The sequence below is a fragment of the Triturus cristatus genome, chromosome 1_1 (genome assembly GCF_964204655.1).
Source record: "Triturus cristatus chromosome 1_1, aTriCri1.1, whole genome shotgun sequence".
In the NCBI taxonomy this organism is placed as follows: domain Eukaryota; kingdom Metazoa; phylum Chordata; class Amphibia; order Caudata; family Salamandridae; genus Triturus; species Triturus cristatus.
In genome coordinates this window covers 1,163,403,500-1,163,431,495 of record NC_140579.1, presented here as the reverse complement: position 1 = coordinate 1,163,431,495, position 27,996 = coordinate 1,163,403,500, and positions in this window count along the sequence as shown.

Genomic DNA, 27,996 nt, shown 5'->3' with positions numbered 1-27,996 from the left:
AACCAGGTCATCAGAACTGCTGTAGAGCCAGAGAACCAGGTCAGCAGAGCTGCTGTAGAGCCAGAGAACTAGGTCAGCAGAGCTTCTTTAGAGCCAGAGAATCAGGTCAGCAGAGCTGTTTTAGAGCCAGAGAACCACCAGGTCAGCAGAGCTGCTTTAGAGCCAGAGAACCAGGTCAGCAGAGCCGTTGTAGAGCCAGAGAACCAGGTCAGCAGAGCTGCTCTAGAGCCTAAGAACCAGGACAGCAGAGCTGCTCTACGCCAGAGAACCAGCTCAGCAGAGCTGCTTTAGAGCCAGTGAACCAGGTTAGCAGAGCTGCTCTAGAGCCAGAGAACCAGGTCTGCAGAGCTGCTTTAGAGCAACAGAACCAGGTCAGCAGAGCCATTGTAGAGCCAGAGAACCAGGTCAGCAGAGCTGATTTAGTGCCATAGAACCAGGTCAGAAGAGCTGCTTTAGAGCCAGAGAAACGGATCAGCAGAGTTACTCTAGAGCCAGAGAAACTAGGTCTGCAGAGCTGCTTTAGAGCCAGAGAAACCAAGTCAGCAGAGCTGCTTTAGAGCCAGAGAACCAGGTCAGCAGAGCTGCTTTAGAGGGAGAGAACCAGGTCAGCAGAGGTGCTCTAGAGCCAGAGAACCAGGTCAGCAGAGCAGCTTCAAAGCCATAGAACCAGGTCAGCAGAGCTGCTTTAGAGCCAGAGAACCAGGTCAGCAGAGCTGCTTTATAGCCAGAGAACCAGGTCAGCAGAGCTAGTCTAGAGCCAGAGAACCAGGTCAGCAGAGCTGCTCTAGAGCCAGAGAACCCGGTCAGCAGAGATTCTTCAAAGCCAGAGAACCAGGTCAGCAGAGCTGCTTTAGAGCCATAGAACCAGGTCAGCAGAGCTGCTTTAGAGCCAGAGAACCAGGTCAGCAGAGCTGCTTTAGAGCCAGAGAACCAGGTCAGCAGAGCTGCTCTAGAGCCTAAGACCCAGGTCAACAGAGCTGCTCTAGAGTCAGAGAACCAGGTCAGCAGAGCTGCTGTAGAGCCATAGAAACCAGGTCAGCACAGCTGCTCTAGAGCCTAAGAACCAGGTCAGCAGAGCTGCTCTAGAGGCAGAGAACAAGTTCAGCAGAGCTGCTGTAGAACCAGAGAACCAGGTCAGCAGAGCTGCTTTAGAGGGAGAGAACCAGGCCAGCAGAGCTGCTTTAGAGGGAGAGAACCAGGTCAGCAGAGCTGCTTTAGCGTCAGAGACACCAGGTCAGCAGAGCTGCTTTAGTGCCAGAGAACCAGGCCAGCAGAGCTACTTTAGAGGGAGAGAACCAGGTCTGCTGACCTGCTCTAGAGCCAGAGAGCCAGGTCAGCAGAGCTGTTTCAAAGCCACAGAACCAGGTCAGCAGAGCAGCTTTAGAGCCATAGAACCAGGTCAGCAGAGCTGCTTTAGAGCCATAGAACCAGGTCAGCAGAGCTGCTTTAGAGCCAAAGAACCAGGTCAGCAGAGCTGCCTCACAGCCATACAACCAGGTCAGCAGAGCTGCTTTAGAGGGAGAGAACCAGGTCAGCAGAGGTGCTCTAGAGCCAGAGAACCAGGTCAGCAGAGCAGCTTCAAAGCCAGAGAGCCAGGTCAGCAGAGATGCTTTAGAGCCATAGAACCAGGTCAGCAGAGCTGCTTTAGAGCCAGAGAACCAGGTCAGCAGAGCTGCTTTAGAGCCAGAGACACCAGGTCAGCAGAGCTGCTTTAGTGCCAGAGAACCAGGTCAGCAGAGCTACTTTAGAGGGAGAGAACAGGGTCAGCTGACCTGCTCTAGAGCCAGAGAACCATGTCAGCAGAGCTGTTTCAAAGCCACAGAACCAGGTCAGCAGAGCAGCTTTAGAGCCAGAGAACCAGGTCAGCAGAGCTGCTTTAGAGCCATAGAACCAGGTCAGCAGAGCTGCTTTAGAGCCAGAGAACCAGGTCAGCAGAGCTGCCTCACAGCCATACAACCAGGTCAGCAGAGCTGCTCTAGAGCCTAAGACCCAGGTCAACAGAGCGGCTCTAGAGCCAGAGAACCAGGTCAGCAGAGCTGATGTAGAGCCATAGAAACCAGGTTAGCAGAGCTGCTCTAAAGCCTAAGAACCAGGTCAGCAGAGCTGCTTTAGAGTCAGAGAACCAGGTAAGCAGAGCCGCTTTAGAGCCAGAGAACCAGGTCAGCAGAACTGCTTGAGAACCAGGTCAGCAGAGCTGCTTTAGAGCCAGAGAACAAGGTCAGCAGAGCTGCTCTCGAGCCTAAGATCCAGGTCATCAGAGCTGCTCTAGAGGCAGAGAACCAGTTCAGCATCGCTGCTGTAGAGCCAGAGAACCAGTTCAGAGGAGATTCTTTACAGCCATAGAACCAGGTCAGCAGAGCTGCTCTAGAGCCAGAGAACCAGGTCAGCGGAGCCTCTTTAGAGCCAGAGAACCAGGTCATCAGAACTGCTGTAGAGCCAGAGAACCAGGTCAGCAGAGCTTCTGTAGAGCCAGAGAACTAGGTCAGGAGAGCATCTTTAGGTCCACAGAACCAGGTCAGCAGAGCTGGTTTAGAGCCAGAGAACCACCAGGTCAGCAGAGCTGCTTTAGAGCCAGAGAACCAGGTCAGCAGAGCCGTTGTAGAGCCAGAGAACCAGGTCAGCAGAGCTGCTCTAGAGCCTAAGAATCAGGACAGCAGAGCTGCTCTACAGGCAGAGAACCAGGTCAGCAGAGCTGCTTTAGAGCCAGTGAACCATGCCAGCAGATCTGCTTTAGAGCCAGAGAACCAGGTTAGCAGAGCTGCTCTAGAGCCAGAGAACCAGGTCAGCAGAGCCATTGTAGAGCCAGAGAACCAGGTCAGCAGAGCTGCTTTAGAGCCACTGAACCAGGTCAGAAGAGCTGCTGTAGAGCCAGAGAACCAGGTCAGCAGAGCTGCTTTAGAGCCAGAGAAACCAGGTCAGCAGAGCTGCTTTAGAGCAACAGAACCAGGTCAGCAGAGCCATTGTAGAGCCAGAGAAGCAGGTCAGCAGAGCTGCTTTAGAGCCACCGAACCATATCAGAAGAGCTGCTGTAGAGCCAGAGAACCAGGTCAGCAGAGCTGCTTTAGAGCCATAGAACCAGGTCAGCAGAGCTGCTTTAGAGCCAGAGAACCAGGTCAGCAGAGCTGCTTTAGAGCCAGAGAACCAGGTCAGCGGAGCTGCTCTAGAGCCTAAGACCCAGGTCAACAGAGCTGCTCTAGAGTCAGAGAACCAGGTCAGCAGAGCTGCTCTTGAGGCAGAGATCAAGGTCAGCAGAGCTGCCGTAGAGCCAGAGAACCAGGTCAGCAGAGCTGCTTTAGAGGGGGAGAACCAGGTTAGCAGAGCTGCTTTAGAGCCAGAGAACCAGGTCAGCAGAGCTGCTTTAGAGGGAGAGAACCAGGTCAGCAGAGTTTGCTTAAGAGTCAGAGAAACAGGTCAGCAGAGCTGCTTTAGAGCCATAGAAACCAGGTCAACAGAGCTGCTCTAAAGGCAGAGAACCAGGTCAGCAGAGTCGTTATAGAGCCAAAGAACCAAGTCAGCAGAGCTGCTCTAGAGCCTAAGAACCAGGCCAGCAGGGCTGCTCTACAGCCAGAGAACAAGGTCAGCAGAGCTGCTTTAGAGCCAGAGAAACATGTCAGCAGAGCCACTTTACAGCCATAGAACCAGGTCAGCAGAGCTGCTTTAGAGTCAGAGAACCAGGGAAGCAGAACCGCTTTAGAGCCAGAGAACCAGGTCAGCAGAATGCTTGAGAACCAGGTCAGTAGAGCTGCTTGAGAGCCAGAGAATTAGGTCAGCAGGGCTGCTCTACAGGCAGAGAACCAGGTCAGCAGAGCTGCTTTAGAGCCAGTGAACCATGCCAGCAGATCTGCTTTAGAGCCAGAGAACCAGGTTAGCAGAGCTGCTCTAGAGCCAGAGAACCAGGTCAGCAGAGCTGCTTTAGAGCAACAGAACCAGGTCAGCAGAGCCATTGTAGAGCCAGAGAACCAGGTGAGCAGAGCTGCTTTAGAGCCACTGAACCAGGTCAGAAGAGCTGCTGTAGAGCCAGAGAACCAGGTCTGCAGAGCTGCTTTAGAGCCAGAGAACCAGGTCAGCAGAGCTGATTTAGAGCCAGAGAACCAGGTCAGCGGAGCTGCTCTAGAGCCTAAGACCCAGGTCAACAGAGCTGCTCTAGAGTCAGAGAACCAGGTCAGCAGAGCTGCTGTAGAGCCATAGAAACCAGGTCAGCACAGCTGCTCTAGAGCCTAAGAACCAGGTCAGCAGAGCTGCTTTAGAGGGAGAGAACCAGGTCAGCAGAGCTGCTTTAGCGGGAGTGAACCAGGTCAGCAGACGTGCTTTAGAACCAGAGAACCAGGTCAGCAGAGCTGCTTTAGAGGGAGAGAACCAGGTCAGCAGAGTTTGCTTAAGAGTCAGAGAACAAGGTCAGCAGAGCTGCTTTAGAGCCATAGAAACCAGGTCAGCAGAGCTGCTTTAAAGGCAGAGAACTAGGTCAGCACAGTCGTTATAGAGCCAGAGAACCAAGTCAGCAGAGCTGCTCTAGAGCCTAAGAACCAGGCTAGCAGGGCTGCTCTACAGCCAGAGAACAAGGTCAGCAGAGCTGCTTTAGAGCCAGAGAACCATGTCAGGAGAGCCGCTTTACAGCCATAGAACCAGGTCAGCAGAGCTGCTTTAGAGTCAGAGAACCAGGTAAGCAGAGCCGCTTTAGAGCCAGAGAACCAGGTCAGTAGAATGCTTGAGAACCAGGTCTGTAGAGCTGCTTTAGAGCCAGAGAACCAGGTCAGCAGAGCTGCTCTCGAGCCTAAGAACCAGGTCAGCAGAGCTGCTCTAGAGGCAGAGAACCAGTTCAGCAGAGCTGCTGTAGAGCCAGAGAACCAGGTCAGAGGAGATTCTTTACAGCCATAGAACCAGGTTGTGAGAAGTTGGCCTGGCATATGCTGGTCACTAGTTATAGTGGCCACCTTGCACCAGTCCAATTCGACTCTTGGTAGATAGGTTTAAAGACAACCTTTTAAAGAAAGCTATCCTAGTGGTAGCTGTGGAGAGCAGCCTTCAGGCTAAGTCTCTGAGGAATGTAAAGCAGCTTGTTTTACCTTATAATCGCCAGCAGATCTGCTTTAGAGCCAGAGAACCAGGTTAGCAGAGCTGCTCTAGAGCCAGAGAACCAGGTCAGCAGAGCCATTGTAGAGCCAGAGAACCAGGTCAGCAGAGCTGCTTTAGAGCCACTGAACCAGGTCAGAAGAGCTGCTGTAGAGCCAGAGAACCAGGTCAGCAGAGCTGCTTTAGAGCCAGAGAAACCAGGTCAGCAGAGCTGCTTTAGAGCAACAGAACCAGGTCAGCAGAGCCATTGTAGAGCCAGAGAAGCAGGTCAGCAGAGCTGCTTTAGAGCCACCGAACCATATCAGAAGAGCTGCTGTAGAGCCAGAGAACCAGGTCAGCAGAGCTGCTTTAGAGCCATAGAACCAGGTCAGCAGAGCTGCTTTAGAGCCAGAGAACCAGGTCAGCAGAGCTGCTTTAGAGCCAGAGAACCAGGTCAGCGGAGCTGCTCTAGAGCCTAAGACCCAGGTCAACAGAGCTGCTCTAGAGTCAGAGAACCAGGTCAGCAGAGCTGCTCTTGAGGCAGAGATCAAGGTCAGCAGAGCTGCCGTAGAGCCAGAGAACCAGGTCAGCAGAGCTGCTTTAGAGGGGGAGAACCAGGTTAGCAGAGCTGCTTTAGAGCCAGAGAACCAGGTCAGCAGAGCTGCTTTAGAGGGAGAGAACCAGGTCAGCAGAGTTTGCTTAAGAGTCAGAGAAACAGGTCAGCAGAGCTGCTTTAGAGCCATAGAAACCAGGTCAACAGAGCTGCTCTAAAGGCAGAGAACCAGGTCAGCAGAGTCGTTATAGAGCCAAAGAACCAAGTCAGCAGAGCTGCTCTAGAGCCTAAGAACCAGGCCAGCAGGGCTGCTCTACAGCCAGAGAACAAGGTCAGCAGAGCTGCTTTAGAGCCAGAGAAACATGTCAGCAGAGCCACTTTACAGCCATAGAACCAGGTCAGCAGAGCTGCTTTAGAGTCAGAGAACCAGGGAAGCAGAACCGCTTTAGAGCCAGAGAACCAGGTCAGCAGAATGCTTGAGAACCAGGTCAGTAGAGCTGCTTGAGAGCCAGAGAATTAGGTCAGCAGGGCTGCTCTACAGGCAGAGAACCAGGTCAGCAGAGCTGCTTTAGAGCCAGTGAACCATGCCAGCAGATCTGCTTTAGAGCCAGAGAACCAGGTTAGCAGAGCTGCTCTAGAGCCAGAGAACCAGGTCAGCAGAGCTGCTTTAGAGCAACAGAACCAGGTCAGCAGAGCCATTGTAGAGCCAGAGAACCAGGTGAGCAGAGCTGCTTTAGAGCCACTGAACCAGGTCAGAAGAGCTGCTGTAGAGCCAGAGAACCAGGTCTGCAGAGCTGCTTTAGAGCCAGAGAACCAGGTCAGCAGAGCTGATTTAGAGCCAGAGAACCAGGTCAGCGGAGCTGCTCTAGAGCCTAAGACCCAGGTCAACAGAGCTGCTCTAGAGTCAGAGAACCAGGTCAGCAGAGCTGCTGTAGAGCCATAGAAACCAGGTCAGCACAGCTGCTCTAGAGCCTAAGAACCAGGTCAGCAGAGCTGCTTTAGAGGGAGAGAACCAGGTCAGCAGAGCTGCTTTAGCGGGAGTGAACCAGGTCAGCAGACGTGCTTTAGAACCAGAGAACCAGGTCAGCAGAGCTGCTTTAGAGGGAGAGAACCAGGTCAGCAGAGTTTGCTTAAGAGTCAGAGAACAAGGTCAGCAGAGCTGCTTTAGAGCCATAGAAACCAGGTCAGCAGAGCTGCTTTAAAGGCAGAGAACTAGGTCAGCACAGTCGTTATAGAGCCAGAGAACCAAGTCAGCAGAGCTGCTCTAGAGCCTAAGAACCAGGCTAGCAGGGCTGCTCTACAGCCAGAGAACAAGGTCAGCAGAGCTGCTTTAGAGCCAGAGAACCATGTCAGGAGAGCCGCTTTACAGCCATAGAACCAGGTCAGCAGAGCTGCTTTAGAGTCAGAGAACCAGGTAAGCAGAGCCGCTTTAGAGCCAGAGAACCAGGTCAGTAGAATGCTTGAGAACCAGGTCTGTAGAGCTGCTTTAGAGCCAGAGAACCAGGTCAGCAGAGCTGCTCTCGAGCCTAAGAACCAGGTCAGCAGAGCTGCTCTAGAGGCAGAGAACCAGTTCAGCAGAGCTGCTGTAGAGCCAGAGAACCAGGTCAGAGGAGATTCTTTACAGCCATAGAACCAGGTTGTGAGAAGTTGGCCTGGCATATGCTGGTCACTAGTTATAGTGGCCACCTTGCACCAGTCCAATTCGACTCTTGGTAGATAGGTTTAAAGACAACCTTTTAAAGAAAGCTATCCTAGTGGTAGCTGTGGAGAGCAGCCTTCAGGCTAAGTCTCTGAGGAATGTAAAGCAGCTTGTTTTACCTTATAATCGCCAGCAGATCTGCTTTAGAGCCAGAGAACCAGGTTAGCAGAGCTGCTCTAGAGCCAGAGAACCAGGTCAGCAGAGCCATTGTAGAGCCAGAGAACCAGGTCAGCAGAGCTGCTTTAGAGCCACTGAACCAGGTCAGAAGAGCTGCTGTAGAGCCAGAGAACCAGGTCAGCAGAGCTGCTTTAGAGCCAGAGAAACCAGGTCAGCAGAGCTGCTTTAGAGCAACAGAACCAGGTCAGCAGAGCCATTGTAGAGCCAGAGAAGCAGGTCAGCAGAGCTGCTTTAGAGCCACCGAACCATATCAGAAGAGCTGCTGTAGAGCCAGAGAACCAGGTCAGCAGAGCTGCTTTAGAGCCATAGAACCAGGTCAGCAGAGCTGCTTTAGAGCCAGAGAACCAGGTCAGCAGAGCTGCTTTAGAGCCAGAGAACCAGGTCAGCGGAGCTGCTCTAGAGCCTAAGACCCAGGTCAACAGAGCTGCTCTAGAGTCAGAGAACCAGGTCAGCAGAGCTGCTCTTGAGGCAGAGATCAAGGTCAGCAGAGCTGCCGTAGAGCCAGAGAACCAGGTCAGCAGAGCTGCTTTAGAGGGGGAGAACCAGGTTAGCAGAGCTGCTTTAGAGCCAGAGAACCAGGTCAGCAGAGCTGCTTTAGAGGGAGAGAACCAGGTCAGCAGAGTTTGCTTAAGAGTCAGAGAAACAGGTCAGCAGAGCTGCTTTAGAGCCATAGAAACCAGGTCAACAGAGCTGCTCTAAAGGCAGAGAACCAGGTCAGCAGAGTCGTTATAGAGCCAAAGAACCAAGTCAGCAGAGCTGCTCTAGAGCCTAAGAACCAGGCCAGCAGGGCTGCTCTACAGCCAGAGAACAAGGTCAGCAGAGCTGCTTTAGAGCCAGAGAAACATGTCAGCAGAGCCACTTTACAGCCATAGAACCAGGTCAGCAGAGCTGCTTTAGAGTCAGAGAACCAGGGAAGCAGAACCGCTTTAGAGCCAGAGAACCAGGTCAGCAGAATGCTTGAGAACCAGGTCAGCAGAGCTGCTTGAGAGCCAGAGAATTAGGTCAGCAGGGCTGCTCTACAGGCAGAGAACCAGGTCAGCAGAGCTGCTTTAGAGCCAGTGAACCATGCCAGCAGATCTGCTTTAGAGCCAGAGAACCAGGTTAGCAGAGCTGCTCTAGAGCCAGAGAACCAGGTCAGCAGAGCTGCTTTAGAGCAACAGAACCAGGTCAGCAGAGCCATTGTAGAGCCAGAGAACCAGGTGAGCAGAGCTGCTTTAGAGCCACTGAACCAGGTCAGAAGAGCTGCTGTAGAGCCAGAGAACCAGGTCTGCAGAGCTGCTTTAGAGCCAGAGAACCAGGTCAGCAGAGCTGATTTAGAGCCAGAGAACCAGGTCAGCGGAGCTGCTCTAGAGCCTAAGACCCAGGTCAACAGAGCTGCTCTAGAGTCAGAGAACCAGGTCAGCAGAGCTGCTGTAGAGCCATAGAAACCAGGTCAGCACAGCTGCTCTAGAGCCTAAGAACCAGGTCAGCAGAGCTGCTTTAGAGGGAGAGAACCAGGTCAGCAGAGCTGCTTTAGCGGGAGTGAACCAGGTCAGCAGACGTGCTTTAGAACCAGAGAACCAGGTCAGCAGAGCTGCTTTAGAGGGAGAGAACCAGGTCAGCAGAGTTTGCTTAAGAGTCAGAGAACAAGGTCAGCAGAGCTGCTTTAGAGCCATAGAAACCAGGTCAGCAGAGCTGCTTTAAAGGCAGAGAACTAGGTCAGCACAGTTGTTATAGAGCCAGAGAACCAAGTCAGCAGAGCTGCTCTAGAGCCTAAGAACCAGGCTAGCAGGGCTGCTCTACAGCCAGAGAACAAGGTCAGCAGAGCTGCTTTAGAGCCAGAGAACCATGTCAGGAGAGCCGCTTTACAGCCATAGAACCAGGTCAGCAGAGCTGCTTTAGAGTCAGAGAACCAGGTAAGCAGAGCCGCTTTAGAGCCAGAGAACCAGGTCAGTAGAATGCTTGAGAACCAGGTCTGTAGAGCTGCTTTAGAGCCAGAGAACCAGGTCAGCAGAGCTGCTCTCGAGCCTAAGAACCAGGTCAGCAGAGCTGCTCTAGAGGCAGAGAACCAGTTCAGCAGAGCTGCTGTAGAGCCAGAGAACCAGGTCAGAGGAGATTCTTTACAGCCATAGAACCAGGTTGTGAGAAGTTGGCCTGGCATATGCTGGTCACTAGTTATAGTGGCCACCTTGCACCAGTCCAATTCGACTCTTGGTAGATAGGTTTAAAGACAACCTTTTAAAGAAAGCTATCCTAGTGGTAGCTGTGGAGAGCAGCCTTCAGGCTAAGTCTCTGAGGAATGTAAAGCAGCTTGTTTTACCTTATAATCTCTTGAATTACCAAATGAAAAGACACCACACAGGTATATATATCAAATATATATGTATTTATTACTAAATATACTCTACTAATCTCTTTATGAGATTAGAGTCAGGTAAACATTCAAAAGATCAACAGTTCTCAATAAATTAAGCACAAATATGGCTGGAGCCCTAGGGGCGTACCAGACCATATACTAAAAAAATGGTATAAACAACTCGACTTGCAAATTGAAGAGGCCTAGGGCCTTGGGAATCGCTGGGGCTTCACTGCTGCAGTATTTACAGGTAAGTAATCAGCCCACAGAGGACGCGTGCAGTGTCTAAACACACACGCAGGTTTCTCATTGATTTCAATGGCAATATGTCGCGGTTCTTATTTTACAGTTCTAGGGCACTTCTGAATGGACAACAAGCAAACAACTTACAGGTTAAGTACTTCGATAGCCAATGCACACTTGGGCACCGTAATGCCAGAGTTACCTCACCCAGGGAAGCCGGGTGCACAGGTGTCCTTTGGTGTCGGGTCGTGATGCTGTTTTCAATGGGAATCGCTGAAGTCTTGCTGCTTGTGTCGTCGGGTGAAGTGTCCATGGAAATCCAACGATGGATTGGAGTTGCAGGCGACCTAGAAATTGAGAGGACAGAGTTCAGAGTCACTTGCCAGTGACCGGTGGCCTTCAGGATAGATGACCACAACTGTCGAGTCTCTTCACGTCTCTGATGGTGTTTTGTCTCTTCGCCCACGTAGTCCAGGAGAGATTGAGGAAGACCAGCAGCTGGATTTGGAGGGTCCCACAACGTCTGCAGCTGATGGCGGTGTCGGCACTCGGATCATAGCCAACAAACCTTGGCAACTGCAAGTCTCATGTAGAATGAAGATCTTGAATGGTTCACACCAGCAAGGTCCGATGGACTTACCCAGCGAGGGTAAGTGAGGGCAGGCCCAGAGCAACCAGGGGAACCCTTGGAGCAGTTCAGAAAGTCTTCAGGCGGGCTACTAGCCAATGGGCAAGCAACCGCAAAGACGCCTTCGCAGGGAAAATTCAGGAGCAGCCCACGGTCACTCGGGATGAGGTAGGCCACTGATCTTGGGTTCCAGACCTGCTAGGGACTGTAGTTCATCGTTCAGGGCTTCCACTCGAAATTAGTGCATGGTTCCCTGGTATTGCTGTACCTCGTCACTCGTGGGGTCCAGACACCACAGCTTCACTGGGGACTCAAAATGGCTGACGAGAGGTCAGGAAATCAGCTTCAGGGGACGCAGGGACTTCGGGGTCTGGCGGGAGCGGTAAAGTTTGCAACCGTTGTTCAGTCATTTAGGTGCCTGCCAAGCAGGGGAGTCACTCCTTGACTCCAAGGGAGATCCTTCGGTCTTCTAAAGATAGTAGAAAGTTGAAGGGCCAGGATTCTTCTTCGTTGAGCGTCGTCCAGGTGTAATCTAAATTGCATTGGCAATGTGTGGTATCTTATACTGATAAGATGGGAGGGACTAGCTCTATGGCCACTCCTCTAGGAGGGCCAGGGTAGTGGGTGGTTACACCCACTTCCCTTTGTCCAGTTTCGCGCCAGGACAGGGGCAGACAGCCCCTGAACCGATTTGAGCTGGCATATGCACAGAGGAGCCTACTGCTCCCCCAGTGCAGGACTTCAAAGCACTCTAAGAGTGCACCCACCCAGCTCCAATACACTAAATCCTGTCTGGGAGGTGGTGACACCTCCCTGTGACAGGAAACCCTTTGTTGAACTCCCTCCACTGCGAGTTTCGGTCAGCAGCAGGAGGGCAGCCCGGTGTCTGTGCTGGTGGCATCCATTTTGTGATGCCAGGGCTCTAGATGATTTCTACCGTGTAGTACAGGGTGTACATGTCGTCCCATCTAGAAGGGTGGGATCCTACTCCCACACCAGTTACTGGTGTGGGGGTAGGATTCCAAGTTGTTTGACACCAAACACGACATGTTTTGATGCAGTCATTCCAAAGTTAGCATTTACCGCGAGGTTATAATGCACTTAAGAGTATATGGTTTAACCGCATCCACAAACAGTAGCAGAGAATAGACTCTGCCAGCTGCAGAGGGGGCCTGCTCAGGCAGGAGCACCCCCTCACATAGTAAGCCATGCACCCTGCCCTTGGGATTGACAGGGCCTACCATAGGGGTGACTGATAGGTTTATATGTGTGTGTATGGTGAGATATAGGAACCTATACCTCAGTGAGGAGTGCAAACACTACCTCACATAGGCTGCAGTAGCAGGCCTGTGGTGTCAGATTGTGAGTGCTTCCCAGGGGTGGCATAATACATGCTGCAGCCCCTGGTAGGCCTGTGAAGTACCAATGCCCTAGGTACCTAAGGTACCATATACCAGGGGCTCATAAGGTACCACAGTATCCAATCACTAGTGCATCTAATATGCACACCAATCATTTAAGGGAGTAAGCAGATAGGCCGGGGTCCTGGATAGCAGGATCCCAGCCAGACTAGTAAAATCCATTCAAACACCAGGAAAAAAGTCGGGGCAACCATATAGTCAGATTCCACCTTCCTACATAACCCCCCCCCCCCCAAACGAAAGGAGATAAGGCTAACCTTGCCCAGTTAAGCCTTTATTTCCTGAGTGGCCATATAAGGAAGAACCTGCACTAGCATGGTTGCTCCCTGTCTCATGGTCCACTTGGGAAATCCTACCCCAAGGGGTTTTGGAGTTTCTCCAAAGTCTAGGGAAATTACCTGTATTGTTTTCTGGTACAGAAGTAGGCTGGTGGGGTGTCTGAGTGTGGAAATGAGGCCCTATTTGGGGTGGTCTCAACTTCCTCAGCACACTGGTCACCATGGAAGCCTTTCTGTCCATGACTGTGTCATATCTGGCCCTAAGGGTCAACCTCTGGCTGCCTACAGCTGGGGGTTGGGTCCCTCTGGTTGGAGTAGTGGAGGGCATTGGAATGTTTGGGGAAACTATGCCCCAGGTTTCCCTGTGCCCAACAAAGTCCATCTGGGGGGTACCTGTACCTAGGGGTAAAGGGGATCCTTCAGTTTGTAGAGGAATATTCACCTGGCTAGAACTACTCTGCTGGGTGTCCCTAATCTGCTGATGAGGGGGTTCCTCTGGACAGGGGCCCATTAAGGGTCCACTGACCTCCCTGACCTCTGCAGCCCTGGGCTGACTGAGGCAGGGTAGAAAGGGGCAGGATACCTGCTCCAGACTGGGTGCCACCTTGGAAGGATCCCCTGCCATCAGAGTTGTGGCCAGGACAGGCCTGACCACTTCTGGGGCAGTTACTTCACAAGGGGCAGGGTCAGTTCCCTTAGAAAGCTGACCCTCACCTTTAGTCTGGTGGGGAGAGGACTGTTCCTCACCCCCTATGCTCTCTGTTTGTGTGGAGTGATCCATAGTTTCAGGCTTCACTCCCCTTAATTTATCCTAGGGTGGAGGTGAGGCCCTCAGGGTCTCATCCACTCTCTCAGGGATGCCTAACATTCTTAAATGGGCATTGTGGTCTACCTCAGCCCAGGCTGAGATTTCCAGATCATTCCCCAGTAGACAATCCACAGGCAAGGTTGGGGACACTGCCACTCTCTTTGGGCCAGTGACCTCTCCCCAGCTGAGATTTACTACTGCCATGGGATGGTCTGTCCTAATTCCATCAATATTGGTCACCTGGTAGCTAAACTCAGGTAAAAGCTGTTCTAGGGGCACAAGTCTCTTTGTCACCATGGTGACACTAGCCCCTGTGTCCCTGTAGGCCACAGCCTTCTGACCATTGATCATGGGCTCTTGTCTGTACCTGCCCAAGATATTGGGACTCATGGTAAAGTTGGCAAACCCCATGCCACCATCACAGACTAGAGTTGCTTGTGTAGGTGACCTGGTTAGGCCAGAGTCCACCTGAGTTCCCCAAGAAAGCCCACCTAATTTTTTTGGGTGCACTCCCACCACCTGGGGGATTACTACTGGTAGTAACAGGAGGTGTTGGAGCTGCAGAGGGAGGAACATTTTCTTTATTGCCATTCTTTGGACAGCTGGAGTCAGTTTTCCAGTGTCCAGGTTGCTTGCACACATGGCAATATGGTTTCTTATTGGAAGAGGAAGGATTTTGGGACCCACCCCCAGAACTGGGTTTTTGGGGCCCTTCAGAGGACTTTTCTGTTTTATCATCCCCACCTTTCTCTTTGGGCTTAGTGGATTCTTTCTTCTGGTCACCACCTTGGTTCTTGGGCCTAACCCTGGTTCTGACCCATTTGTCTGCCTTCTTTCCCAATTCTTGGGGAGAGGTCAGATCAGAGTCCACCAGGTACTGGTGTAAGAGTTGGTTTTGACAATTATTAAGGATCTGCTCTCTCATAATCAAATTATACAATCCTTTAAAGTCGGTGACTCTACTGCCAACTATCCAACCCTCCAGAGCCTTGGTAGCACAATCTACAAAGTCCACCCAATCCTGAGTCTGTGCTTTCTGGGTGTCTCTGAACTTGAACCTGTACTGTTAAGTGGTTAAGCCAAACCCATCTATTAATGCACTCTTCAGGGATTCATAGTCATTAGCATCCTCTTCTCTAACAGTGAGGAGTTTGTCTCTCCCTTTGTCTGAAAAGGAGAGCCATAAGATTGCTGCCCACTGTTTCTGGGGGACCTGTTGAACTTTACAGGCCCTCCCCATAGCAGTTATCCATTTGTGGATATCATCCCCACTCTGGTAGGGAGGAACAACCTTGGACAGGTTCCTATGATCTGGCATGTAATCTCTGCCTCTAGGGACACTGTTGCTGCCACCAGGGGCATCTAACCCCTCCTTCTTTGAAGCTCTTTGGAGCTCGAAGGCTTCCCTATCTAAGGCCAATTGCTTGGTTCTGAGGGCAAGCCTAGCTTCCTCATACTGGAGCATCTTGAACCTTCTTTCAGAGGAGGTCTCCCTGGGAAAGTTGGAGTTCCTCTGTGGAATAGATTCTCTTCCAGAGTGGTATGACCTGTCAGAGTCCCTTGAGAGGGACCTAGGCCTGTCTCCCACTCTTTCAGTTCTCTTAGGGAGAATTCCTCTATTCTCTTCAGACCCTTTTGGGTCTGGCCCTTCACCCACAGAGTCCAGGTCATCTTGATTGTCATTGTCAGACCCAGAGACTATGCGTGACCCATCCCCTGATGCAGACCCACTAGCTCCTAGAGCTTGTCTCAGGTCATCTGCTACTAACAGATCTATCAGGTGCTGTGATGAGGGACTCCTGCCCACCCTCAGATTTCTTGCAAAGCACAAGGCCTTCAGGTCAGTGTAGGCTATGTCTTTGTACTGAGATGGGATGGACCCACTGGCTCCATCCTGGTGAGGCATACTAGTGTTGTGCAGTGTTGTACTACCTACACTAGTTGTGGCCTACTAAACCTAGCTTGAGCTGTAGCAAGGGTGTGCTTATCCCTTCACAAACAGCTCTAAGTTCAGTAGAACTTATTGATACTAGCTTGACTTTATATGTACCTTGAGTACCTTAAGTGGTTTTCAGTTAGTAATTCAAATAGAGATTTTCTGGTAAAACAATGGCAAGCTGGAATCCCACACGCTGCCCACCAATGTGAGAAGTTGGCCTGGCATATGCTGGTCACTAGTTATAGTGGCCACCTTGCACCAGTCCAATTTGACTCTTGGTAGATAGGTTTAAAGACAACCTTTTAAAGAAAGCTATCCTAGTGGTGTCTGTGGAGAGCAGCCTTCAGGCTAAGTCTCTGAGGAATGTAAAGCAGCTTGTTTTACCTTATAATCTCTTGAATTACCAAATGAAACGACACCACACAGGTATATATATCAAATATATATGTATTTATTACTAAATATACTCTACTAATCTCTTTATGAGATCAGAGTCAGGTAAACATTCAAAACATCAACAGTTCTCAATAAATTAAGCACAAATATGGCTGGAGCCCTAGGGGCGTACCAGACCATATACTAAAAAAATCGTATAAACAACTCGACTTGCAAATTGAAGAGGCCTAGGGCCTTGGGAATCGCTGGGGCTTCACTGCTGCAGTATTTACAGGTAAGTAATCAGCCCACAGAGGACGCGTGCAGTGTCTAAACACACACGCGGGTTTCTCATTGATTTCAATGGCAATATGTCGCGGTTATTATTTTACAGTTCTAGGGCACTTCTGAATGGACAACAATCAAACAACTTACAGGGTAAGTACTTCGAAAGCCAATGCACACTTGGGCACTGTAATGCCAGAGTTACCTCACCCAGGGAAGCCGGGTGCACAGGTTTCGTTTGGTGTCGGGTCGCGATGCTGTTTTCAATGGGAATCGTTGAAGTCTTGCTGCTTGTGTCGTCGGGTGAAGTGTCCGTGGAAATCCAACGATGGATTGGAGTTGCAGGCGACCTAGAAATTGAGGGGACAGAGTTCAGAGTCACTTGCCAGTGACCAGTGGCCTTCAGGATAGATGACCACAACATTCGAGTCTCTTCACGTCGCTGATGGTGTTTTGTCTCTTCGCCCACATAGTCCAGGAGAGATCGAGGAAGACCAGCCGCTGGATTTAGAGGGTCCCACAAAGTCTGCAGCTGATGGCAGTGTCGGCACTCCGATCTGAGCCAACAAACCTTGGCAACTGCAAGTCTTGTGTAGAATGAAGATCTTGGATGGTTCAGACCAGCAAGGTCCGATGGACTTACCCAGCAAAGGTAAGTGAGGGCAGGCCCGGAGAAACCAGGGGAACCCTTGGAGCAGTTCAGAAAGTCTTTAGACGGGCTACTAGCCAACAGACAAGCAACCGCAAAGATGCCTTTGCAGGGAAAATTCAGGAGCAGCCCACGGTCACTCCGGATGAGGTAGGCTGCTGATCTTGGGTTCCAGACCTGCTAGCGACTTGGACATTAAGTGGTCCAAAGCACAAGTTTGTAGTTTGTCGTTCAGGGCTTGCACTCGAAATTAGTGCACGGTTCCCTGGTATTGCTGTACCTCAACACTCGTGGGGTCAAGACGCCACAGCTTCGCTGGGGACTCAAAATGGCAGACGAGAGGTCAGGAAATCAGCTTCAGGGGACGCAGGGACTTCGGGCTCCGGCGGGAGCGGTAAAGTTTGCAACCGTTTTTCAGTCCTTTAGGTGTCTGCCAAGCAGGGGAGTCACTCCTTGACTCCAAGGGAAAACCTTCGATCTTCTAAAGATAGTAGAAAGTTGAAGGGCCAGGATTCTTCTTCGTTGAGCGTCGTCCAGGTGTAATCTAAATTGTATTGGCAATGTGTGGTATCTTATACTGATAAGATGGGAGGGACTAGCTCTATTGCCACTCCTCTAGGAGGGCCAGGGTAGTGGGTGGTTACACCCACTTCCCTTTGTCCAGTTTCGCGCCAGGACAGGGGCAGGCAGCCCCTGAACCGATTTGAGCTGGCATATGCACAGAGGAGCATACTGCTCCCCCAGTGCAGGACTTCAAAGCACTCTAAGAGTGCACCCACCCAGCTCCAATACACTAAATCCTGTCTGGGAGGTGGTGACACCTCCCTGTGACAGGAAACCCTTTGTTGATCTCCCTCCACTGCGAGTTTCGGTCAGCAGCAGGAGTGCAGCCCAGTGTCTGTGCTGGTGGCATCCATTTTGTGATGCCAGGGCTCTAGATGATTTCTACCGTGTAGTACAGGGTGTACATGTCGTCCCCTCTAGAAGGGTGGGATCCTACTCCCACACCAGTTACTGGTGTGGGGGTAGGATTCCAAGTTGTTTGACACCAAACACGACATGTTTTGATGCAGTCATTCCAAAGTTAGCATTTACCGCGAGGTTATAATGCACTTAAGAGTATATGGTTTAACCGCATCCACAAACAGTAGCAGAGAATAGACTCTGCCAGCTGCAGAGGGGCCCTGCTCAGGCAGGAGCACCCCCTCGCATAGTAAGCCATGCACCCTGCTCTTGGGATTGATAGGGCCTACCATAGGGGTGACTGATAGGTTTATATGTGTGTGTATGGTGAGATATAGGAACCTATACCTCAGTGAGGAGTGCTAACACTACCTCACACAGGCTGCAGTAGCAGGCCTGTGGTGTCAGATTGTGAGTGCTTCCCAGGGGTGGCATAATACATGCTGTAGCCCCTGGTAGGCCTGTGAAGTACCCATGCCCTAGGTACCTAAGGTACCATATACTAGGGGCTGATAAGGTACCACAGTATCCAATCACTAGGGCATCTAATATGCACACCAATCATTTAAGGGAGTAAGCAGATAGGCTGGGGTCCTGGATAGCAGGATCCCAGCCAGACTAGTCAAAAACCATTCAAACACCAGGAAAAAAGTGGGGGAAACCATATAGTCAGATTCCACCTTCCTACACAGGTCAGCAGAGCTGCTCTAGAGCCAGAGAACCAGGTCATCAGAGCCTCTTTAGAGCCAGAGAACCAGGTCATCAGTGCTACTGTAGAGCCAGAGAACTACGTCAGCAGAGCTTCTTTAGAGCCACAGAACCAGGTCAGCAGAGCGATGTTTTAGAGCCAGAGAAACAAGAGGTCAGCAGAGCTGCTTTAGAGCCAGAGAACCAGGTCAGCAGAGCTGCTGTAGAGCCAGAGAACTAGGTCAGCAGAGCTTCTTTAGAACCACAGAACCAGTTCAGCAGAGCTGTTTTAGAGCCAGAGAAACATCAGGTTAGCAGAGCTGCTCTAGAGCCAGAGAACCAGGTCAGCAGAGCTGCTTTAGAGCAACAGAACCAGGTCAGCAGAGCCATTGTAGAGCCAGAGAACCAGGTCAGCAAAGCTGCTTTAGAGCCACCGAACCAGGTCAGAAGAGCTGCTTTACAGCCAGAGAACCAGGTAAGCAGAGCTGCTCTAGAGCCAGAGAACCAGGTCAGCAGAGCTGCTTTAGAGCAACAGAACCAGGTCAGCAGAGCCATTGTAGAGCCAGAGAACCAGGTCAGCAAAGCTGCTTTAGAGCCACCGAACCAGGTCAGAAGAGCTGCTTTACAGCCAGAGAACCAAGTAAGCAGAGCTGCTTTAGAGCCAGAGAAACCAGGTCAGCAGAGCTGCTTTAGAGCCAGAGAACCAGGTCAGCAGAGCTGCTTTAGAGGGAGAGAACCAGGTCAGCAGAGCTTCTCTAGAGCCAGAGAACCCGGTCAGCAGAGCTTCTTCAAAGCAAGAGAACCAGGTCAGCAGAGCTGCTTTAGAGCCAGAGAACCAGGTCAGCAGAGCTGCTCTAGAGCCTAAGACCCAGGTCAACAGAGCTGCTCTAGAGTCAGTGAACCAGGTCAGCAGAGCTGCTGTAGAGCCATAGAAACCAGGTCAGCACAGCTGCTCTAGAGCCTAAGAACCAGGTCAGCAGAGCTGCTCTGGAGGCAGAGAACCAGGTCAGCAGTGCTGCTTTAGAGCCAGTGAACCATGCCAGCAGATCTGCTTTAGAGCCAGAGAACCAGGTTAGCAGAGCTGCTCTAGAGCCAGAGAACCAGGTCAGCAGAGCTGCTTTAGAGCAACAGAACCAGGTCAGCAGAGCCATTGTAGAGCCAGAGAACCAGGACAGCAGAGCTGCTTTAGAGCCACCGAACCAGGTCAGAAGAGGGGCTTTAGAGCCAGAGAACCAGGTCAGCAGAGCTGCTTTAGAGCCAGAGAAACCAGGTCAGCAGAGCTGCTTTAGAGCCAAAGAACCAGGTCAGCAGAGCTGCTTTAAAGGGAGAGAACCAGGTTAGCAGAGGTGCTCTAGAGCCAGAGAACCCGGTCAGCAGAAATTCTTCAAAGCCAGAGAACCTGGTCAGCAGAGCTGCTTTAGAGCCATAGAACCAGATCAGCAGCGCTGATTTAGAGCCAGTGAACCAGGTCAGCAGAGCTGCTTTAGAGCCAGAGAACCAGGTCAGCAGAGCTGCACTAGAGCCTAAGACCCAGGTCAACAGAGCTGCTCTAGAGTCAGAGAACCAGGTCAGCAGAGCTACTGTAGAGCCATAGAAACCAGGTCAGCACAGTTGCTCTAGAGCCTAAGAACCAGGTCAGCAGAGCTGCTCTAGAGGCAGAGAACAAGGTCAGCAGAGCTGCCGTAGAGCCAGAGAACCAGGTCAGCATAGCTGCTATAGAGGGAGAGAACCAGGTCAGCAGAGCTGCTTTAGAGGGGGAGAACCAGGTCAGCAGAACTGCTTTAGAGCCTGAGAACCAGGTCAGCAGAGTTGCTTTAGAGTCAGAGAAACAGGTTAGCAGAGCTGCTTTAGAGCCATAGAAACCAGGTCAGCAGAGCTGCTCTAAAGGCAGAGAACCAGGTCAGCAGAGTCGTTATAGAGCCAGAGAACCAAGTCAGCAGAGCTGCTCTAGAGCCTAAGAACCAGGCCAGCAAGGCTGCTCTACAGCCAGAGAACAAGGTCAGCAGAGCTGCCTTAGAGCCAGAGAACCATGTCAGAAGAGCCGCTTTACAGCAATAGAACCAGGTCAGCAGAGCTGCTTTAGAGTCAGAGAACCAGGTAAGCAGAGCCGCTTTAGAGCCAGAGAACCAGGTCAGCAGAACTGCTTGAGAACTAGGTCAGCAGAGCTGCTTTAGAGCCAGAGAACCAGGTCAGCAGAGCTGCTCTCGAGCCTAAGAACCAGGTCAGCAGAGCTGCTCTAGAGGCAGAGAAGCAGTTCAGCAGAGCTGCTGTAGAGCCAGAGAACCAGGTCAGAGGAGATTCTTTACAACCATAGAACCAGGTCAGCAGAGCTGCTCTAGAGACAGAGAACCAGGACTGCAGAGCTGCTTTAGAGCAACAGAACCAGGTCTGCAGAGCCACTGTAGAGCCAGAGAAACAGGTCAGCAGAGCTACTTTCGAGCCTAGAACCAGGTCAGAAGAGCTGCTTTAGAGCCAGAGAAACAGGTCAGCAGAGCTGCTCTAGAGCCAGAGCAACTAGGTATGCAGAGCTGCTTTAGAGCCAGAGAAACCAAGTCAGCAGAGCTGCTTTAGAGCCAGAGAACCAGGTCAGCAGAGCTGCTTTAGAGGGATAGAACCAGGTCAGCAGAGCTGCTCTAGAGCCAGAGAACAAGGTCAGCAGAGCAGCTTCAAAGCCAGAGAACCAGGTCAGCAGAGCTGCTTTAGAGCCATAGAACCAGGTCAGCAGAGCTGCTTTAGAGCCAGAGAACCAGGTCAGCAGAGCTGCTCTAGAGCCTAAGACCAGGGTCAACAGAGCTGCTCTAGAGTCAGAGAACCAATTCAGCAGAACTGCTGTAGAGCCATAGACACCAGGTCAGCAGAGCTGCTCTAAAGCCTAAGAACCAGGTCAGCAGAGCTGCTTTAGAGTCAGAGAACCAGGTAAGCAGAGCCGCTTTAGAGCCAGAGAACCAGGTCATCAGAACTCTTGAGAACCAGGTCAGCAGAGCTGCTTTAGAGCCAGAGAACAAGGTCAGCAGAGCTGCTCTCGAGCCTAAGATCCAGGTCAGCAGAGCTGCTCTAGAGGCAGAGAACCACTTCAGCATCGCTGCTGTAGAGCCAGAGAACCAGTTCAGAGGAGATTCTTTACAGCCATAGAACCAGGTCAGGAGAGCTGCTCTAGAGCCAGAGAACCAGGTCAGCAGAGCCTCTTTAGAGCCAGAGAACCAGGTCATCAGAACTGCTGTAGAGCCAGAGAACCAGGTCAGCAGAGCTGCTGTAGAGCCAGAGAACTAGGTCAGGAGAGCGTCTTTAGAGCCACAGAACCAGGTCAGCAGAGCTGTTTTAGAGCCAGAGAACCACCAGGTCAGCAGAGCTGCTTTAGAGCCAGAGAACCAGGTCAGCAGAGCCGTTGTAGAGCCAGATACCCAGGTCAGCAGAGCTGCTCTAGAGCCTAAGAACCTGGACAGCAGAGCTGCTTTACAGGCAGAGAACCAGGTCAGCAGAGCTGCTTTAGAGCCAGTGAACCATGCCAGCAGATCTGCTTTAGAGCCAGAGAACCAGGTTAGCAGAGCTTCTCTAGAGCCAGAGAACCAGGTCAGCAGAGCTGCTTTAGAGCAACAGAACCAGGTCAGCAGAGCCATTGTAGAGCCAGAGAACCAGGTCAGCAAAGCTGCTTTAGAGCCACCGAACCAGGTCAGAAGAGCTGCTGTAGAGCCAGAGAACCAGGTCAGCAGAGCTGCTTTAGAGCCAGAGAAACCAGGTCAGCAGAGCTGCTTTAGAGCCAAAGAACCAGGTCAGCCGAGCTGCTTTAGAGGGAGAGAACCAGGTCAGCAGAGCTGCTCTAGAGCCATAGAACCTGGTCAGCAGAGATTCTTCAAAGCCAGATAACCAGGTCAGCAGAGCTGCTTTAGAGCCATAGAACCAGGTCAGCAGAGCTGCTTTAGAGCCAGAGAACCAGGTCAGCAGAGCTGCTTTAGAGCCAGAGAACCAGGTCAGCAGAGCTGCTCTAGAGCCTAAGACCCTTGTCAACAGAGCTGCTCTAGAGTCAGAGAACCAGGTCAGCAGAGCTGCTGTAGAGCCATAGAAACCAGGTCAGCACAGCTGCTCTAGAGCCTAAGAACCAGGTCAGCAGAGCTGCTCTAGAGGCAGAGAACAAGGTCAGCAGAGCTGCCGTAGAGCCAGAGAACCAGGTCAGCAGCACTGCTTTAGAGCCACCGAACAAGGTCAGCAGAGCAGCTTCAAAGCCAGAGAACCAGGTCAGCAGAGCTGCTTTAGAGCCATAGAACCAGGTCAGCAGAGCTGCTTTAGAGCCAGAGAACCAGGTCAGCAGAGCTGCTCTAGAGCCTAAGACCCAGGTCAACAGAGCTGCTCTAGAGTCAGAGAACCAATTCAGCAGAGCTGCTGTAGAGCCATAGACACCAGGTCAGCAGAGCTGCTCTAAAGCCTAAGAACCAGGTCAGCAGAGCTGCTTTAGAGTCAGAGAACCAGGTAAGCAGAGCCGCTTTAGAGCCAGAGAACCAGGTCAGCAGAACTGCTTGAGAACCAGGTCAGCAGAGCTGCTTTAGAGCCAGAGAACAAGGTCAGCAGAGCTGCTCTCGAGCCTAAGATCCAGGTCAGCAGAGCTGCTCTAGAGGCAGAGAACCAGTTCAGCATCGCTGCTGTAGAGCCAGAGAACCAGTTCAGAGGAGATTCTTTACAGCCATAGAACCAGGTCAGCAGAGCTGCTCTAGAGCCAGAGAACCAGGTCAGCAGAGCCTCTTTAGAGCCAGAGAACCAGGTCATCAGAACTGCTGTAGAGCCAGAGAACCAGGTCAGCAGAGCTGCTATAGAGCCAGAGAACTAGGTCAGGAGAGCGTCTTTAGAGCCACAGAACCAGGTCAGCAGAGCTGTTTTAGAGCCAGAGAACCACCAGGTCAGCAGAGCTGCTTTAGAGCCAGAGAACCAGGTCAGCAGAGCCGTTGTAGAGCCAGAGAACCAGGTCAGCAGAGCTGCTCTAGAGCCTAAGAACCAGGACAGCAGAGCTGCTCTACAGGCAGAGAACCAGGTCAGCAGAGCTGCTTTAGAGCCATTGAACCGTGCCAGCTGATCTGCTTTAGAGCCAGAGAACCAGGTCAGCAGAGCTGCTTTAGAGCCATAGAACCAGGTCAGCAGAGCTGCTTTAGAGCCAGAGAACCAGGTCAGCAGAGCTGCTTTAGAGCCAGAGAACTAGGTCAGCAGAGCTGCTCTAGAGCCTAAGACCCAGGTCAACAGAGCTGCTCTAGAGTCAGAGAACCAGGTCAGCAGAGCTGCTGTAGAGCCATAGAAACCAGGTCAGCACAGCTGCTCTAGAGCCTAAGAACCAGGTCTGAAGAGCTGCTGTAGAGCCAGAGAACCAGGTCAGCAGAGCTGCTTTAGAGCCAGAGAATCCAGGTCAGCAGAGCTGCTTTAGAGCAACAGAACCAGGTCAGCAGAGCCATTGTAGAGCCAGAGAACCAGGTCAGCAGAGCTGCTTTAGAGCCATAGAACCAGGTCAGCAGAGCTGCTTTAGAGCCAGAGAACCAGGTCAGCAGAGTTGCTTTAGAGCCAGAGAACCAGATCAGCAGAGCTGCTCTAGAGCCAAAGAACCAGGTCAACAGAGCTGCTCTAGAGTCAGAGAACCAGGTCAGCAGAGCTGCCGTAGAACCATAGAAACCAGATCAGCACAGCTGCTCTAGAGCCTAAGAACCAGGTCAGCAGAGTTGCTCTAGTGGCAGAGAACAAGGTCAGCAGAGCTGCCGTAGAGCCAGAGAACCAGGTCAGCAGAGCTGCTTTAGAGGGAGAGAACCAGGTCAGCAGAGCTGCTTTAGAGGGGGAGAACCAGGTCAGCAGAGCTGCTTTAGAGCCAGAGAACCAGGTCAACAGAGCTGCTTTAGAGGGAGAGAACCAGGTCAGCAGAGTTTGCTTAAGAGTCAGAGAAACAGGTCAGCAGAGCTGCTTTAGAGCCATAGAAACCAGGTCAGCAGAGCTGCTCTAAAGGCAGAGAACCAGGTCAGCAGAGTCGTTATAGAGCCAGAGAACCAAGTCAGCAGAGCTGCTCTAGAGCCTAAGAACCAGGCCAGCAGGGCTGCTCTACAGCCAGAGAACAAGGTCAGCAGAGCTGCTTTAGAGCCAGAGAACCATGCCAGCAGAGCCGCTTTACAGCCATAGAACCAGGTCAGCAGAGCTGCTTTAGAGTCAGACAACCAGGTACGCAGAGCCGCTTTAGAGCCAGAGAACCAGGTCAGCAGAATGCTTGAGAACCAGGTCAGCAGAGCTGCCTTAGAGCCAGAGAACCAGGTCAGCAGAGCTGCTCTCGAGCCTAAGAACCAGGTCAGCAGAGCTGCTCTAGAGGCAGAGAACCAGTTCAGCAGAGCTGCTGTAGAGCCAGAGAACCAGGTCAGAGGAGATTCTTTACAGCCATAGAACCAGGTCAGCAGAGCTGCTCTAGAGCCAGACAACCAGGTCAGCAGAGCCTCTTTAGAGCCAGACAACCAGGTCATCAGAGCTGCTGTAGAGCCAGAGAACTAGGTCAGCAGATCTTCTTTAGAGCCACAGAACCAGGTCAGCAGAGCGATGTTTTAGAGCCAGAGAAACATCAGGTCAGCAGAGCTGCTTCAGAGCCAGAGAACCAGGTCAGCAGAGCTGCTGTAAAGCCAGAGAACAAGGTCAGCAGAGCTTCTTTAGAGCCACAGAACCAGGTCAGCAGAGCTGCTTTAGAGCCAGAGAACCGGGTCAGCAGAGCCGTTGTAGAGCTAGAGAACCAGGCCAGCAGAGCTGCTCTAGAGCCAGAGAACCAGGTCAGCAGAGCTGCTTTTGAGCCATAGAACCAGGCCAGAAGATCTGCTTTAGAGCCAGAGAACCAGGTCAGCAGAGCTGCTCTAAAGGCAGAGAACCAGGTCAGCAGAGTTGTAATGGAGCCAGAGAACCAAGTCAGCAGAGCTGCTCTACAGCCTAAGAACCGGGCCAGCAGGGCTGCTCTACAGCCAGAGAACAAGGTCAGCAGAGCTGCTTCAGAGCCAGAGAACCATGTCAGCAGAGCCGCTTCACAGCCATAGAACCAGGTCAGCAGAGCTGCTTTAGAGTCAGAGAACGAGGTAAGCAGAGCCACTTTAGAGCCAGAGAACCAGGTCAGCAGAATGCTTGAGAAACAGGTCAGCAGAGCTGCCTTAGAGCCAGAGAACCAGGTCAGCAGAGCTGCTCTCGAGCCTAAGAACCAGGTCAGCAGAGCTGCTCTAGAGGCAGAGAACCAGTTCAGCAGAGCTGCTGTAGAGCCAGAGAACCAGGTCAGAGGAGATTCTTTACAGCCATAGAACCAGGTCAGCAGAGCTGCTCTAGAGCCAGAGAACCAGGTCAGCAGAGCCTCTTTAGAGCCAGACAACCAGGTCATCAGAGCTGCTGTAGAGCCAGAGAACTAGGTCAGCAGAGCTTCTTTAGAGCCACAGAACCAGGTCAGCAGAGCGATGTTTTAGAGCCAGAGAAACATCAGGTCAGCAGAGCTGCTTCAGAGCCAGAGAACCAGGTCAGCAGAGCTGCTGTAAAGCCAGAGAACAAGGTCAGCAGAGCTTCTTTAGAGCCACAGAACCACGGTCAGCAGAGCTGCTTTAGAGCCAGAGAACCGGGTCAGCAGAGCCGTTGTAGAGCCAGAGAACCAGGCCAGCAGAGCTGCTCTAGAGCCTAAGATTCAGGACAGCAGAGCTGCTCTAGAGCCAGAGAACCAGGTCAGCAGAGCTGCTTTTGAGCCATAGAACCAGGCCAGAAGATCTGCTTTTGAGCCAGAGAACCATGTTAGCAGCGCTGCTCTAGAGCCAGAGAACCAGGTCAGAAGAGCTGCTTTAGGCAACAGAACCAGGTCAGCAGAGCCATTGTAGAGCCAGAGAACCAGGTCAGCAGAGCTGCTTTAGAGCCATAGAACCAGGTCAGAAGATCTGCTTTAGAGCCAGAGAAACAGGTCAGCAGAGCTGCTCTAGAGCCAGAGAAACTAGGTCTGCAGAGCTGCTTTAGAGCCAGTGAAACCAAGTCAGCAGAGCTGCTTTAGAGTCAGAGAACCAGGTCAGCAGAGCTGCTTTAGAGGGAGAGAACCAGGTCAGCAGAGCTGCTCTAGAGCCAGAGAACCAGGTCAGCAGAGCAGCTTCAAAGCCAGAGAACCAGGTCAGCAGAGCTACTTTAGAGCCATAGAACCAGGTCAGCAGAGCTGCTTTAGAGTCAGAGAACCAGGTCAGCAGAGCTGCTTTAGAGCCAGCGAAGCAGGTCAGCAGAGCTGCTCTAGACCCTAAGACCCAGGTCAACAGAGCTGCTCTAGAATCAGAGAACCAGGTCAGCAGAGCTGCTGTAGAGCCATAGACACAAGGTCAGCAGAGCTGCTCTAGAGCCTAAAAACCAGGTTAGCAGAGCTGCTGTAGAGGCAGAGAATAATGTCAGCAGAGCTGCCGTAGAGCCAGAGAACCAGGTCAGCGGAGCTACTTCAGAGGGAGAGAACCAGGTCAGCAGAGCTGCTTTAGAGCCAGAGAACCATGTCAGCAGAGCTGCTTTAGAGTGAGAGAACCAGGTCAGCAGAGGTGCTTTAGAGTCAGAGAACCAGGCCAGCAGAGCTACTTTAGAGCCATAGAAACCAGGTCAGCAGAGCTGCTCTAGAGCCAGAGAACCAGGTCAGCAGAGTCGTTGTAGAGCCAGAGAACCAGGTCAGCAGAGCTGCTCTAGAGCCTAAGAACCAGGCCAGCAGGGCTCCTCTACAGCCAGAGAACCACATCAGAAGAGCTGCTCTAGAGCTAGAGAACCAGGTCAGCAGAGCTGCTTTAGAGCCATAGAACCAGGTCAGCAGAGCTGCTTTAGAGCCAGAGAACCAGGTCAGCAGAGCTGCTTTAGAGCCAGAGAACCAGGTCAGCAGAGCTGCTCTAGAGCCTAAGACCCAGGTCAACAGAGTTGCTCTAGAGTCAGAGAACCAGGTCAGCAGAGCTGCTGTAGAGCCATAGAAGCCAGGTCAGCACAGCTGCTCTAGAGCCTAAGAACCAGGTCAGTAGAGCTGCTCTAGAGGCGGAGAACAAGGTCAGCAGAGCTGCCGTAGAGCCAGAGAACCAGGTCAGCAGAGCTGCTTTAGAGGGAGAGAACCAGGTCAGCAGAGCTGCTTTAGAGGGGGAGAACCAGGTCAGCAGAGCTGCTTTAGAGCCAGAGAACCAGGTCAGCAGAGCCGCTTTAGAGGGAGAGAACCAGGTCAGCAGAGCTGCTTTAGAGCCATAGAAACCAGGTCAGCAGAGCTGCTCTAAAGGCAGAGAACCAGGTCAGCAGAGTCGTTATAGAGCCAGAGAACCAAGTCAGCAGAGCTGCTCTAGAGCCTAAGAACCAGGCCAGCAGGGCTGCTCTACAGCCAGAGAACAAGGTCAGTAGAGCTGCTTTAGAGCCAGAGAACCATGTCAGCAGAGCCGCTTTACAGCCATAGAACCAGGTCAGCAGAGCTGCTTTAGAGTCAGAGAACCAGGTAAGCAGAGCCGCTTTAGAGCCAGAGAACCAGGTCAGCAGAATGCTTGAGAACCAGGTCAGCAGAGCTGCCTTAGAGCCAGAGAACCAGGTCAGCAGAGCTGCTCTCAAGCCTAAGAACCAGGTCAGCAGAGCTGCACTAGAGGCAGAGAACCAGTTCAGCAGAGCTGAGAACCAGGTCAGAGGAGATTATTTACAGCCATAGAACCAGGTCAGCAGAGCTGCTCTAGAGCCAGAGAACCAGGTCAGCAGAGCCTCTTTAGAGCCAGACAACCAGGTCATCAGAGCTGCTGTAGAGCCAGAGAACTAGGTCAGCAGAGCTTCTTTAGAGCCACAGAACCAGGTCAGCAGAGCGATGTTTTAGAGCCAGAGAAACATCAGGTCAGCAGAGCTGCTTCAGAGCCAGAGAACCAGGTCAGCAGAGCTGCTGTAAAGCCAGAGAACAAGGTCAGCAGAGCTTCTT